Source organism: Tachypleus tridentatus, chromosome 7 (genome assembly GCF_004210375.1).
Source record: "Tachypleus tridentatus isolate NWPU-2018 chromosome 7, ASM421037v1, whole genome shotgun sequence".
In the NCBI taxonomy this organism is placed as follows: Eukaryota; Metazoa; Arthropoda; class Merostomata; order Xiphosura; family Limulidae; genus Tachypleus; species Tachypleus tridentatus.
In genome coordinates this window covers 87,197,932-87,212,964 of record NC_134831.1, presented here as the reverse complement: position 1 = coordinate 87,212,964, position 15,033 = coordinate 87,197,932, and the positions used below count along the sequence as shown (strand labels likewise).

Here is a 15,033-nt window from a genome sequence, read left to right as displayed (position 1 = left end):
ATAAATGTCAGGAAACATTTACAGTTGGTTTCTTTATCTTTTGACGAGTTCCATTTCTCACCGTTTCGTTTGTTGATCGAGTACCGACCGTCTCGGCAGGGTAAACATAAGGAAAGAACACGACTTCCTCACCCATTCCAAGAGCAAACGTTAGCATTTTATTATCTCTCATCTGAATGAAAGTTAGATTTTTCTGTTTCAAATGGTTCGTTTTCGTCTTTCGTTTCTTATTTCAACAAAAGCACTCACAGAGTGAAGTAAAGTTTTAGATCAGTAAAGCAACAACTAAACTGACCTTTCTAAAGCATTTCCCTATATTTCATCCTAATGCGTCACTTTAAAATCTTATCAAGTTTAGCATACTCCATAAATCAGTGCATGCATCAGTATATTATGCATATTCTATCGAAAAGTACAAAGAAATTAAAACAGATGGCGCCACACAAACGTCGGTAGGTGTGTCTCCCATCAAAGCCACATTGGTCTATCGAACTTCCCTTTTAATTCCGCAGACTTACTTCTGTCCCACCAGAGGACGCAAACTTCTGATCGGAAGTTATTGATAATTAACATACGGAATAAAAAAACATTTTGTGATAAATGTGTATTAATAACGCTCAAAATCAAATTTCGATACACGTGATGGGCATCGTACAGAGATCCCATTGTGTAACAACAAACACTCAAATCAATAAGTATCAGTCAGATTCAGGTAATTAAACAAATAAATATGTTCAAGTTATTTTAATTTTTCACAAATATTCATATGCATCACGAAAAACCTTCCGAGGGTTATGTGATTATAATATCGTTTTCATTTCTCTCCCGACAAAGAAAGGATTTTTTTTTCTAAAACATTTAAACAGAGTAAGCAATGTTAGCCCGGCATGGCCAAGTGTGTTAAGGCGTTCGACCCGTAATCCGAGGGTCGCGGATTTGAATCCCAGTCGCACCAAACATGCTCGCCGTTTCAGCCGTGGGGGCGTTATAATGTTACGGTCAATCACACTATTCGTTGGTAAAAGACTAGCCCAAGAGTTGTCGGTGGGTGGTGATGACTAGCTGCCTTTCCTCTAGTATTACACTGCAAAATTAGGGACGGCGAGCGCAGATAGCCCCCGAGTAGCTTTGCGCGAAATTCAAAACGAACACAAAAACGAACGTGAACAATGCTTTCCAGGTGGAGTATAGAAAATAGTACTTCTATAGCGTAAGGATACATTTCAAAGACAGTGACGGTCAAATCTCGATTATCGGACAGACAAGAGTGGCCCAGGAGTTAGCAGTGGGTGCTGTTGGTTAGCTAATTTCCCTTTAGTCTCTCAGTCCAATATAGAGAACGACTATATGAACCCTTATGTAGTGTTGCACAAACATTTTCAATAAATAAAAAAAGCAGATAAATTATGTGTTATCTACTGATAACTATGTAGCAAAAAAAAATTTAGTGCATGATTTTGATTTAACACTTGTGAATTTAACACAGTTCTTTGGTTATTTTGTATTTAATATTTCATAGCCACCAAAATTATACCTCTGCTTGATTCTAAGTCCACGCACGCGGTATATTTCTAAATTTTACCTTTGAGTAACATTAAAGAGCATTTGGAATATCATTCCTTTAAAAAATCGTTTAGTTCAGTCAAGTGGTAATGTATTCAATGGTTGCAAACTGAAATTTTTCGACCCGGATGACACTATTCGCGCGTGCGTGAAGCAACCAGGTTTAAATCCAATGGTGTAATATATAAAGCAGCCGAAAGTGTAGAGCGTGTTTATGGAAATCATATCTACGATATTATCCTATTCAATTCTTAGTCTAGCACGCTAACCACCAGGCTGCGCACAGTTTGACTAGATTGGAACTTTTGTATTTGGGGTAATATAAAAAGACATGCGCTAGTGTCAACGCTATGAACTAACTTCACTATAAAATCATTCTTAAACCTAAACGTTAAATTTAAGTAAAGAGAACAAGGAAAATTCTTAATAATATAAATTATACAAATGTTTCTTCGAGTATTTTGTTAACAAGCACAACATGCAGCACACTATTTGTGCTGGTAGAATAGCGGTAAGATTTTGTACTACAACGCTAAAATCGGAATCCTAATCCCCACAGTAGACACAGCAGACAGTATTTCATCCAAAACGAAATTTCGTGCAAAGTGATTTAAAATAGACTATGTATAACATTAATTGTAAACACAAATATACATATATATTCCTGATGTTCTAAAAACACGTAGATCAAAGAAAGTCCTACAATAGTAACAATAATAATACCACTATAATATATTATCGTGTTAACATGAATTTCTGGGTTATAGATTTCTCGTTTTAGTTGGTGCGACCTCCACGCCAAAGTATTTTTTATTGTATTGTTGATATGCACCTCACAATAAAGGTCTTGGAGCCTAGTTGTAGTTAGAGTGAATCATCACAATGGACAATATGCCAAGTGCCCCTTTAGGGACTGAACTAGAATTGTTTGTGATATAATTTCTAAAGTTTAACTCTGAGGTGTGAAACTCGTTTTAGTATAATGTGTTTGACCCTCTGTAGGTTTGTTCATACGTGTCTTTAAATATCGAACAACGATTAAAAGCAGTTGAAATGTCAGAGAAATCGGTTTAAAATTGTTCCGTCAGAAAGAGAAACTGTTTGATATTAGAAACCTTAAACCATCTTTTTGGTCAGAATCATAACTGCACAGGTACCTTATTTAAGTACCATAGATGTTCTTTCTATGATCACTGCGGTGAATTGGCAGTAAGTGTCCGGACTTACAACACTACGTTCCAAAATTCGATTCCCCATGGAGCGAATAACATTTAGTTCTCAGTAGCTTTTCATGTTTTTAAATAAGAATTTTGACTCTCATATTTTCAAAAATACAGCAACAATATACAAGCAAAAATGTCCATAAGCACCATTATATAGAAACTATTTTAAACAATCGTGTTGTTGAGAATACAGATTTGGAACGAATTCCCTCAGCTGCAGGTAGGCGGCGCCAGTAAACACATCACGAAGCTCTTCTGTGGGGTAGGTGTATATATATCAGGCTTAGAAGGTGCGAGAGAGACTGTCGAATAGACAAGAACTATGGACAAACGTTATCACAAGGGTAGGAAATCTGGTCTTCTGTGTCCACCACAACAGGTGATACACGAGTGAGGTTTGTTATCAGGTTTATTAATCTCATGGTCTGGCCTGGCATAAATGTTTAAAACAAATGATTTTCTTAATGTTAAGTAACTCCCCTAGTGTCATATAATACGTCTGGGTATAATACCATACATGGGATTTTGTATTTTTAATTTTTTTTCTCATTTTCTTCCACTTATTTGTTTCAACAAAACGTGAATTGAAGGACGTAGAAGTTTTGTTTGTTTATAAATTTTGCGCAAAGCTATTCGAGGTCTACCTGCGCTAGCCGTCCGTAATTCTGCAGTGTAAGAGTAGAGGGAAGGCAGCTAGCCATCACCATCCATCACCAACTCTTGTATTTTGTATTTTTAATTTTTTTCTCATTTTCTTCCACTTATTTGTTTCAACAAAACGTGAATTGAAGGACGTAGAAGTTTTGTTTGTTTATAAATTTTGCGCAAAGCTATTCGAGGTCTACCTGCGCTAGCCGTCCGTAATTCTGCAGTGTAAGAGTAGAGGGAAGGCAGCTAGCCATCACCATCCATCACCAACTCTTGGGTTACTCTTTTACCAACGAATAGCGGGATTGACTGTCACTTTATAACGCCCACACGGCTGTAAGGGTTAGTATATTTGGTGCGACGGGGATTCGAACCCGTGGTTTACGAGTCGAACGCCTTAACCCACCTGGCCATGCCGGACCTTATAGAGATTTTCTTTTCAACTAAAGTAAGTTGATATGAGCCAGTAACTTTCGTTTGAAAACATTTAGTTAAGTATACTGGTGAAAGTGGAAGAAAGTTTCTTATTCCTGTCATGAACTTGTACTTCGTGTTTTATAATTAATTTATGACTCCACTGTTATCATGCAATACACTCCAGTACATGTAAAATGATTCTTTGACATCAATTTGTTTGTAACAAAATTCACAAGCGTTTTGGTTGCTTCTTGTGGCATAGTTTATCATACTAGACTTGTTCATTGAGGAAACCAGTCTTCCCAGTAGCACGGTGGTATGTCTGCGGACTTACAATGCTTGAAAACAAGTTTAGATTCTATATGTGGGCTAATAGCCTGGTTGAGAAAATATTTTATATAGAAGAGCGAACAACGTTTCGACCTTCTTTGGTCATCGTCAGGTTCACAAAGAAAGAGATAACTGACCGGAAGCTGACCACATGTTTGAAGGGGTTGTGTAACTTCAAAACGGACTATCTGTGTCTGCTCACCAAAATTTTTTACCCATAAAACTAAAACCAAACACCTTTATACACTTAAAACTAAAACCAAACAACGTTTTACACTTAAAACTAAAACCAAACACCTTTTTACACGTAAAACTACAACCAAACAACTTTTTACCCTTAAAACTATAACAAACCAACGTTTTACACCAGAAACTAAAACCAAACAACGTTTTACACTTAATACCAAACATATTTTACCCTTAAAACTATAACAAAAACCTTTTTACACTTAAAACTGAAACCAAACAAAGTTTTTTATATGCAAAAGAAACGATATATGCGAACGTTGTTCGCTCTTCTATGTAAAATATTTTCTCAACCCAAACGAGCCGTTTTTGCATATAAATTTCTCAACAAGTGGGTTTCTCGACATCACTGATTATTATCTAGTTTGCAGGTTGTAGGTTGTAAGTACTAAAGTGGGGAGAACCTGAGGTTTTACCACCAGACCTGGTGTGGTTGACAGAACCTAGTGTAGCTAGTAAGTAATTGTTTTTTCTCACTCATAATTAGCATTTGTATTCGGAAGTAAATCAGATAATACAAAATGATCGTAAACCTCTAGAAAACAGAGTAAGTATGAAAGGTTAACATGAGTGTTTGGTGGTTTAGAATAGGTGCCCAAAAACACCTTAACATTTCTGTAAATAAAGGATGCAAGATAAACTAACTTTCCATGAAATCCATTACTTATTTTGCCCTGCAGCACTAAAGAGTCATAAAAACTAAACATGTGGTGAACAAACTATACTGTCTGTTTCATTTTCATAGCATCCATATCAGCTAGTACAATATTTCCCGTAGCGTGGGCACTCCACCCTCATCTCAGGGAGGCATAAATTAACTGTGATGGGGCACAATAATGCATAGTTAAGTGTTTAGATATTTTTTTATTAATGAAAATAATAATTAATTACTACAATACATATAATGTTTTAATATGTATCTGCGAATTATATCTAATCACATAACTTTCCCTTATCTAAAAAAATGGTGGCACGTGAAATCATGTTTCGTGCATAAAGAGTGATGACAAAAGTTTGGAAAATACTTTACTCGTACATCTGTATCTATACATATTGGAAAATACTTGACTAGTACATCTGTATCTATACATATTGGAAAATACTTGATGAGTACATCTGTATCTATACATATTTTTGAAAATCAAAAATGAGAGTGGCCAACATTAGTGAACTTACATTGTAAAAACATTTGGTTCTACACATCTTATTAGGCCAAACTGAAATACAGATTGCTAGATTACCTCAAAGTTATATTTAACTATGTAATACCCAGGTACATCAAACCTGTGCAACCATTGTGTGGTTTGTTACATTGAATTGTTTAAAAAAGAAAGCCATTGGATGAAGTGGTTTGAAACTGCAGAATTTCTTTCCACAGGTAGCATCTGCGAAGAAAATGTTTTGTGTATGTGATATTTATATGAACTTATAGCTTTGAAATATGGAAAATATTTGTTGTGATACATTTTATTTTCTGTTTTTTGTCCTCTTACACTGTCTTAAAATTTTCCTATACTATTTTACAAAACTATATTGTTGTCCTTAATTTCAAAATTAATATACACAGCTTCACAGTTTTCTATCACTGGAATACAATAAAAATAACTCAAGTTTTAAACAAACCAATTTTTTGAAGATTTTAAACCTAAAAGTTTCATTTGATACATGTAATAATTTTAAATCCTGTTTATATTCACTGTTTTTTAAATATTTTTTTAGCAATTTTCTTTACCAATTCAAGCAGTCACTTAAGCTAATATGAACTAGTGGAAACAAGGCTTAATACGAAGGCCTAACAGCAATACAAAAATTCATTTTTTTCAACAAAAACTTTTCACCCTTTCGCACTGTAACATAATACTCCAAATAAAGTTTGAGAGGATAGAGCAAGCTGTAAAAGAAATCAGTTTTATATTATTAAAAGAAAACATTGTATATTTCACATCAGTGTTGTTTTGTACAACTAAGCCTAAAGTTACATCTGAACTAGAGATTGTTGTAGCCTAGTTGAGTATCTTAACTTTAAAATTTGTTTTCTGTAAATTAGGTAACGTGGCAGGTCTTAACCAAGCTATACATGATCGAAAAGTTGGAAAAGTTGTACCTCCATGGGTCGCTCATCAGAAAAGTAAAGAAGCATACCAGTGGAAGGATATTGCATCTCGTACTGAAGTAGTGTACAACAAAATCATACAATACCCTGTGCACAGTCTTGGTACTAAACTTAGCTGGTACATGCTCCTTCTTATAGAAACTGTTCTTCATATTTCTAGAGATTGCAGCTAAGACTTATCCAGCTTGAAAATATAATAAATAAACATGTCAAATACTTTTTATGAATTATACTGAACATTTTTCAGTACCTTTAGCATTATACAATCACCTTCCTCTGTGCTTACACTATTGTTATTTGTACAAAGCAATGTGATACTATTTGAATAAAAATACCTTCCCATATTTATCATACTGAACATTACTACAGTACTGGTTATGGCTATTGGAAAACTACCAAGTAAATAAATTGTAAGTTTCATACTGTATTCGACTGTGCACAATTTTAGGTATTGGTTCCTTTAAAAGTAAAGTCCTAACACCTTCTGTTTTGTCACTAGTCAGTCATTATTGTTGAAGAGGTGTGAAATAAGTGATTCATCAGAGCACATTCTATTCATATTTTCTCATCTTATGATTAAATAAATAGAGAGTTACAAACAGTTCATGTACCAGTTGAATAGTAAATAATAACGAGCAGTTCATGCACCAGTTGAATACTAATAATAACGAGCAGCTCATGTACCAGTTGAAATAAGTGACAAGCAACTCACGTACCAGTTGAATACTAATAATAACAAGCAGCTCTACCAGTTGAATAGTAAGTAATGACAAGTCATGTACCAGTTGAATAGTAAGTAATGACAACCATAGTACCAGTTGAATAGTAAACAGTTACAGAAACATCTCGTGTTCCAGTTGAATAGTTAACAGTTACCCAAACAGCTCATGTTCCAGTTGAATAGTAAACAGTTAGTTCATGTTCCAGTTGAATAGTAAACAGTTAAAAGCAACTCATGTACCAGTTGGATAGTAAACAGTTACAAGCAAATCATGTACCAGTTGGATAGTAAACAGTTACAAGCAACTCATGTACCAGTTGGATAGTAAACAGTTAGAAGCAACTCATGTTCCAGTATAAAAATAAAGGGAATAAGAATCCCATGTCTTGTTATTTGGATAGTTTCCAAAATTATTATGATACTGAAAAAGATATTGTTGGTTATAATGGTATGAAATGTATTTATTAGTTTACTATGTAGGTTAAATGTTGTTGTTTTATAATTAAGTTGATTTCAACTATTTTGTATCAAAACACACCAAGTAATGTATATTTACACAAGTTAAGGACCAATTTTACTAGTATTAGCCTATAAGGTTTTATATCATAGAAAAAAGTGATTCTATTTTATTGTTATCTGACGTTAAGTTTACATTGGTATAAAACTATTATTTCTTCCCTCTTCCACAGGTATCGACAAATTGGTGCAGTTGGAGGACTTTTTTTGCTCTACTTCTTGTAGCGGAACATTTATTGTTTTGTTATCTCAGTGGTTTAAACCAGAAGAGGTAAACACCCTTATTGCTATGTTCATGTATCAGAACATCTGTTTGTTATTGTAGACTTTTAGTCCATTAATGTTTGTTTTCTTTACTAATAAGACAGTAGCATATAGTGACTACAGTAACATATAGCGTGTAGAATTCAGAGAGAATATAAACATATACACACACACATAAATACAGCATAAACCCATTTAAACAACAGAAATTATTATGTAAAGTATGCATGTATTAAGCAGACAGAGATATAATGTTAAAATATTGTGCAAAGAAATATTTCTATAAAAGCCCATATGATCTTGTTATACTTAAAAAACATACACAACACACAGGAAAACATGTTGCATTACTGCCATATTTTTTTTTATAAATTAGATGTCCATATTCTTATTCAACTGTGTTGTCATAGGAACAACTTGTTTTAAACCTAGTTTTCTTACTGCTTTTTCAAGTGGTACAGTACATCAAAATTTGATTCTTTTAATCTTAACAGTATTGCTTACTATGCTATCAGCCAGTTTTTAATCATGCTTCCATTTGTAATATTATTTAGTTAATGAATTACAGAGATGATATACACCTAATTTATAGTGTATATTCTGATATATTTGTTAATTGTTTGTACTTTGTATGAAATAAAATTTGTTCTTTACAAAGAACATTTGTTTCAGTATGTTTCACAATTCAGTACAGATTGTTTTATTAATTTACACATGCCCAACTTTCCTGCCTTTGTTCTACCTTCACAACATTTTTACATTATCTCTCAACCACCCATATCCTCTCTTAAGCTTTTCATCAAAACCCTGAGGGATTTTGGGGGATATCCTGTCCCTTCTTTATTCTATGTTGGCTTATTTCTTGTCTTTGGCTCTGGCTGTGCATACGTGGTTTCTCTGTTGTTGGGACCGTCTAGACTGTGATGCAACCTTAACTCATACATGTTTACCATCATCTTATCTTAGGTGTTTACATATGGCCCACTTCTGTGGTAATACATACTGGACACAATCTCTGAGTCTTTTTGAATCATGAACTGCAGCAGTACAACAACAGTCTGTTATGTCTCAGTCAGAGCCCAGTACAGCACCTATTACCATTTCTCCTCCCTCTTTTCCCAACTCTTACTTGTTCCTTCTCCTTGAGGTCCTCATCTCATCGTATTCATTGACAATGCACATCACATCACCTGGTGGATTCTAATCTGGTGAGAGCTTGGCTTACCAATTTTCTTCATTACTGGCATCCTTTCAACATGGAACATTAAGGTCTTCAACTTTTATTGGAAGGATTCATAATCCCATTTTTTTCCTTCCTCCAGTGTCTCCTATACCCATTTTCTTTCCTCCATATTGGAATCTCATGACCAGCCAGTGTCTGTTGGAGGTGGTTCAGAAACTATTATCTCAGCAGGACATTGAATCTGTTATATATCTTTCACCTAGTTTTATTCAAGACTCTTTGTTGTTCTTAAGAAAACCAGGACTGGAAGCCTATCATCAATTCGTCTTTCCTCAGTTACTTTGTTCAACTGTCCAATTTTACTGTTTCTTACCTGACAGTGGGCATTTTCTCTGGGCTTATGAATGACAGGTATTGATGTCACTAGTGTTTATCTCCACATCCCTATATCCCCATGGTCTCATCAGTATCTTCAGTTCGTCCATCACATGGTGTTTTGTTCCCTTCTCTTCAAGCTTGCTTCTGCCCCTTATGTTTTTTGTCAGGAGGTCAGAACTTTTATTCACTATCTTCATGCTTTGGAGTTGTGATTGAGCCATTATATGGATTATTGGCTTCTTTAGCTCCTTCCAAACTTAAGTTTGCTAACCATACCCATCAGCTTCTTCTAGTGACTGCTCAGATGGACATTTTACCTGTAGACTTCAGGATAGTAGATAAAGTTAAGAGATTTATCAAGATTTTACCAACACAAGTACTTTATAAACAAGTTAATGGATTTATCAAGAATTTACCAACACAGGTACTTTATAAAGAAGTTAATGGATTTATAATCAAGTTCATATCAATACAGATACTTTATAAATAAGTTAGTGGAATTATCATCAAGTTTATATCAACATAACTACTCTATAAAGAAGTTAATGGATTTATAATCAAATTTATATCAACACAAGTACTTTATAAAGAAGTTAGTGGATTTATAATCAAGTTTCTATCAATACATAAGTACTTTATAAAGAAGTTAATGGATTTATAATCAAATTTATATCAACACAAGTACTTTATAAAGAAGTTAGTGGATTTATCATCAAATTTTTGTCAAATAAATTACTTTATTTCTCTTGTGTAGCTTTTTCTCCATGTCATGTCCACAAGGAAGGGACTTTGTTTATTGTTTTTATAATTTAGGTATTTCTGTATTGTTACGTTTAATGACAGGTCCTTTGCATTAAGAGATTAGAATCTAGATAACATAAGATTTTGATCTGTTTACAGAATATTGACAAAGCTACAGATGTTAGAAAGAAGTTCCAGTCTCATAGATCAGTACATAGTAAGAGATGACCTTTCTAACAGATATTGTAAGTCAGCATTTGTTGTTATTTGGTACTCCTTGTGTTGTCCTCTTTACTGTTGTTAACTTATACATACCACATTTGTTTTCTACAGATCTAAAAACATAACAGCAAGGAAACTTCACTGAAAGTAAATAAGCTTTAATAATTTACATTAACAGTAGTCAAGTGCATGAAGTAACAGAATATTTCTGTAGATTTTCTAAGTGTCATATTCTTAAGATAAAACAATGCAACTTCTTTTGTTAATAAATACTGAACTCGTGAAAATCATTAAGATAATGAAAATGACATTCAAGATCATTTTTGTCTTTTTTTTTTATGAAGTATTGAAACTTACATATTTATACTTAAGGTAACAGGCCTGCAACTTTCTGTCATTCTGTTCTGTCTTCAATTTGTCTGTTTTGAATTTCGCACAAAGCTACTCATGGACTACCTGTGCTAGCCGTCCCTAATTTAGCAGTATAAGACTAGAGGGAAGGCAGCTAGTCATCACCACCCACTGCAAACTATTGGGCTACTCTTTTACCGAAGAATAGTGGGATTGACCATCACTTTATACTGCTCCCATAGCTGAGAGGGTGAGCATATTTGGTGCAACTGGGATTCAAACCTGCGACCCTCAGGTTACAAGTCGAACGCCTTAACCCACCTGGCCATGTTGGGCCCTGTCTTCAGTTAATAACGCTAAAACTTACTGTTTGTCTGGGTGTTGAAACATTTCCTACATCCTTGTTTAATATACATTTTTAAAACTTTTTTCAATATGTTATTTGTGTAGTTTTAATTTAAGACAACAATCAGCTTGGTTGTTTTTAGGAAAAATTCCTTTCAAGTAAAACATGATGTATTTTTATATATTTAAAAACGGCTGGTATGGGTTGAGAAAATTTTTATGTAGAGGGGCAAACAACGTTTTGACCTTCTTCTGTCTCTGTCAGGTTCATAAAGAAAGAAAGAGGTAACTGACCGACAGATGACCACATGTTTGAAGGGGGTTGTGTAATTGAGTGTAGGAATGTAGAGGGTGTGCTTGATGTTTGATTATATTTATTAATATAGTTTATGTATAAAGGTGTTCCTTTGTATTGGTATTCATGTTGTACTTTTATACAGTAATGTTAACCCTAAAAAGAAAGGCAATTGTTGTTGTTTTTTTTAGTCTGTACCATCAGTAATGATCACAGATATGATTATATTTTGCTACAAATATAATTGATATTTAAGCTTTCCAGTAAAGGCACCTAAGTGATACACTTGTTATTGTCTTTGACTGTTTAATGAATGTTTGAGATAAAGATTTTACTTGAAACCAATCTCTCTCTTTGCTTCAACTTCAGTCAAGGTCAGAGAATTTAGAACTTTGCTCTACAGTACATTTCCTGGTGAACCTCCTGTTATTCTGCCAGTTACTCAATAGAAAACTGGTAAAATACCACATTTCATCACATTCTCTAAGTTTATTATTATTGACATTAGGTGGTGAATTACATGTTTTTTTTATTGTTGTTGTTTTTGTTTTGTTTTCTATGGATAAGTAAAACTGTGTTTTGGTAAAAAACAACTTTACATCCTTATTCTATAACCTTCTAGTTCCCAGACCTCTTTGAATCAAATAATTAGATGACTTACCAATAATAAAATAGAATTACTTTGTGTACAGCTTTACATTCTTCCTCCTGTAAAATTCTTGACACAGATTTCATTCAACTTACTATTGGAAGGTTCTTTGTGTATGTGTGTTTTCTTTTGGCAAAGCCACATTGAGCTATCTGCTGAGCCAAACAAGACGAATCGAATCCTTAATTTAGCATTGTAAATCCGTAGACTTACCTCTGTACTAGTGGGGGGCAGGTTCTTTGTCTTCATTTTCTTGTTGAAGTTACTCTTGTTATGAAGAAAACAAAATTTTCTAGATGCATCATTCTCTTCAGGAGTAGTTGGGAGGTTATCGTAATATATCGGTAGACTTGAATTCTTTGAATTTTTCCCTTGTACACTATTCTCTTGAATATTTTAAAAATCAAAACATTTAATAAACTCTGTTTCCAGTTGCTTTTAGTTTAAAGAGAATGTGCTGTTTAATCCTGGTTTTTCCATTTTCAAAATACATGGTTCATCCACATAACTGACTTTTAATAATTCACTCATCAGTATTTTCTTCCTTTCAAAAAATGTTTGAACTGGTTAAACATAGGTACACATTTCATTTCCTTGTATGAAACAGTGTTTTATTGTAAAAATTGTTTGCACTTGTTCCACCTTTTTTTGTGAACCTTCTTGAAAGTAGTGTATAAGAATTGTCTACACGTTCACGCACTTGTTCCACTTTTTTTTGTAGCCTTTATAAATTTATCCTGGAAAGGAAAATTATGTTACTTTCCCATCACAACTCCAATTTCTTTTACACTAGCCACAGTTAACTTTTCTGATAGTAACACTAGTACCTGCTTACATAAGTTAAGGAAAACATTTTAAGTCCTTTATTTGATCATTTGAATTATACAAGTGTAATAAGCCCTCATAAGATACAGTTAAAGTTTAACACTCTTTGTAAGTACAAAACAAATAATCTCGTAGATGCATTTTTGGTCAAAGAAGACTAAAATCTCATGGCAACAAATAACAGCAGCACTAAACTTAGCAGTAAGTGATACCCAAATACAAGACTGTTTTTCAAATACTGGTTTTAATAAAGTCAGTTATAGTCTTAATTCAGAATGAAATTTCAAATAATATGTAGTTGTTTAGTTATTAAGCATTATTTGGTAGCTACATAACATAATTTCTGGTTACAAGTAACATATTGCTTCAGAACATATTTTCAGCATAATAAAAAGTAACTTGTAACAAAAACTGATATTTCTGGGACCATTTTATCTATTCAGCTTCGTAGCTTCATGGTTTATGTTTTTTTATTTAAAGTCTCAGTAATTTCATTATTCCTATCTTTGATGGGATTGTTTTGTTTTAGGGTAATGTGCTAGACTCTGGATATAGAATTATTCAGTTACTTTGTCTTTCAATTTATTTAATTTTTACAGGAACTTTGAAACAAGTGCATCACTTTGGAACATATTTCGAATTCTGACAGAGTTAAAGAAGAGAACTGAAGTTTCATGGTGAAAATAAATAAAGTGAATCTGTTAATAATCTTTCAAACTTGTTAACAGACACAAGAAGATACCAAGATAGGAATGTACTTCAGGACTATCTGTACCAGTTTCAAGGGTGTTTAATTAGTTACCATAATCCAGAAGTGACAAAATATCTGAAGCATCTGTCTGACTTCATGTATGCATAAGGATGTATATTTAGTTTACTTTCTCCACGAGTATGTAATAACTTATACTACAAGTTACTAGTAATCGTTCTTCCTGTGTTTCAATCAAATCAAATCCATTACAATACCACAAGGTATCTCCTGTTCTTTAAGCTGTGGGTGTGTTACAAAAGAAGCAGTCAATCCCTTAGCACAGGTGGTGGGAGAAGTACCACAACAGAAGTAACAATTACCACTTCCTCACCTACATTTTCTTCAATGTGTAGTCGTATTTGTTTTCTTCTGATAAGTTCAGCTGCTGATGTCCAGTGCATGTCCAGTCATATCTAACAATGATGTCAGTGATGGTGTAAAGTTCAAAAATACAGAAATGTACATAAGTATCTGTACTAGCCTGACTCAGTTGTTTTTTTTCCAATCACACAATAGATACATTTCACAACAGTTAAATATAGCTAAAGATCAAATTGTAGAGTCTTGAGTATCAATTTCAATTAGAGAATGTTTTGGTAAAACTGTACTTAAAGATTGGTTTAATGTTATACTTAATTGTTGCTTACTTCATGAATGAACCTGAATACTTGTTACTAATAACTATAACACAGGTTTGACATGGAGGTGTAATTGTAATGAATTTCCACAGCCAAGAAAATTGTATCTGTAAGACATAATGGGATTGCTAATAACATTGTGCTAACAAGTATCAAAAGTCCAATGCTAACTGAAATTTTGAAACACTGTTCAGCGTAAAATGCTTTAGTATTTGTTTAAGTTGCATAATTGATTATCTTGCATAATATAACTGAAGTATTCTGCTTTCATACAATATTTGTTATTCTTGCATAACTTAAGTATCTTTCTTCATCATTGTACGTGTTACCGTTGTAACTATGGCTTCTTTAGGGTATTTGTTATGACACCGCTAAATGAACAGTTAACAACTTTGATTTCATTAGGGTATTTGATATGAAGCCACTACATTAACAGTTAACAACTTTGATTTCAGTAAGGTATTTGTTGTGACATCTCTGAGCGAGATTAACAGTGGCTACCGTATTATGTTGGTTGGCGGTTTATGTAAATTTCTGTTTGTTAAACGGTGTGTTACCTGTGGATTATCGATTAATGTATATGTTTGAGAGACTGTCATGTATTATGTTTATTC

General features: G+C 33.5%; 1 protein-coding gene and 1 long non-coding RNA gene across 15 annotated transcripts in view; one reads left to right on the top strand and one right to left on the bottom strand.

Moving 5' to 3' along the window:
• Positions 1 to 15,033, bottom strand: part of LOC143256124 (exocyst complex component 6-like) — a 415,504-nt gene that overhangs the window by 369,445 nt on the left and 31,026 nt on the right. The gene's annotated exons all lie outside the window — the stretch shown is intronic.
• Positions 4,792 to 14,253, top strand: LOC143256129 (uncharacterized). Its single transcript, XR_013031164.1, has 5 exons — positions 4,792 to 4,882; positions 6,475 to 6,658; positions 7,951 to 8,048; positions 10,503 to 10,588; positions 13,630 to 14,253. It is a non-coding gene; the product is annotated as an uncharacterized LOC143256129 (long non-coding RNA).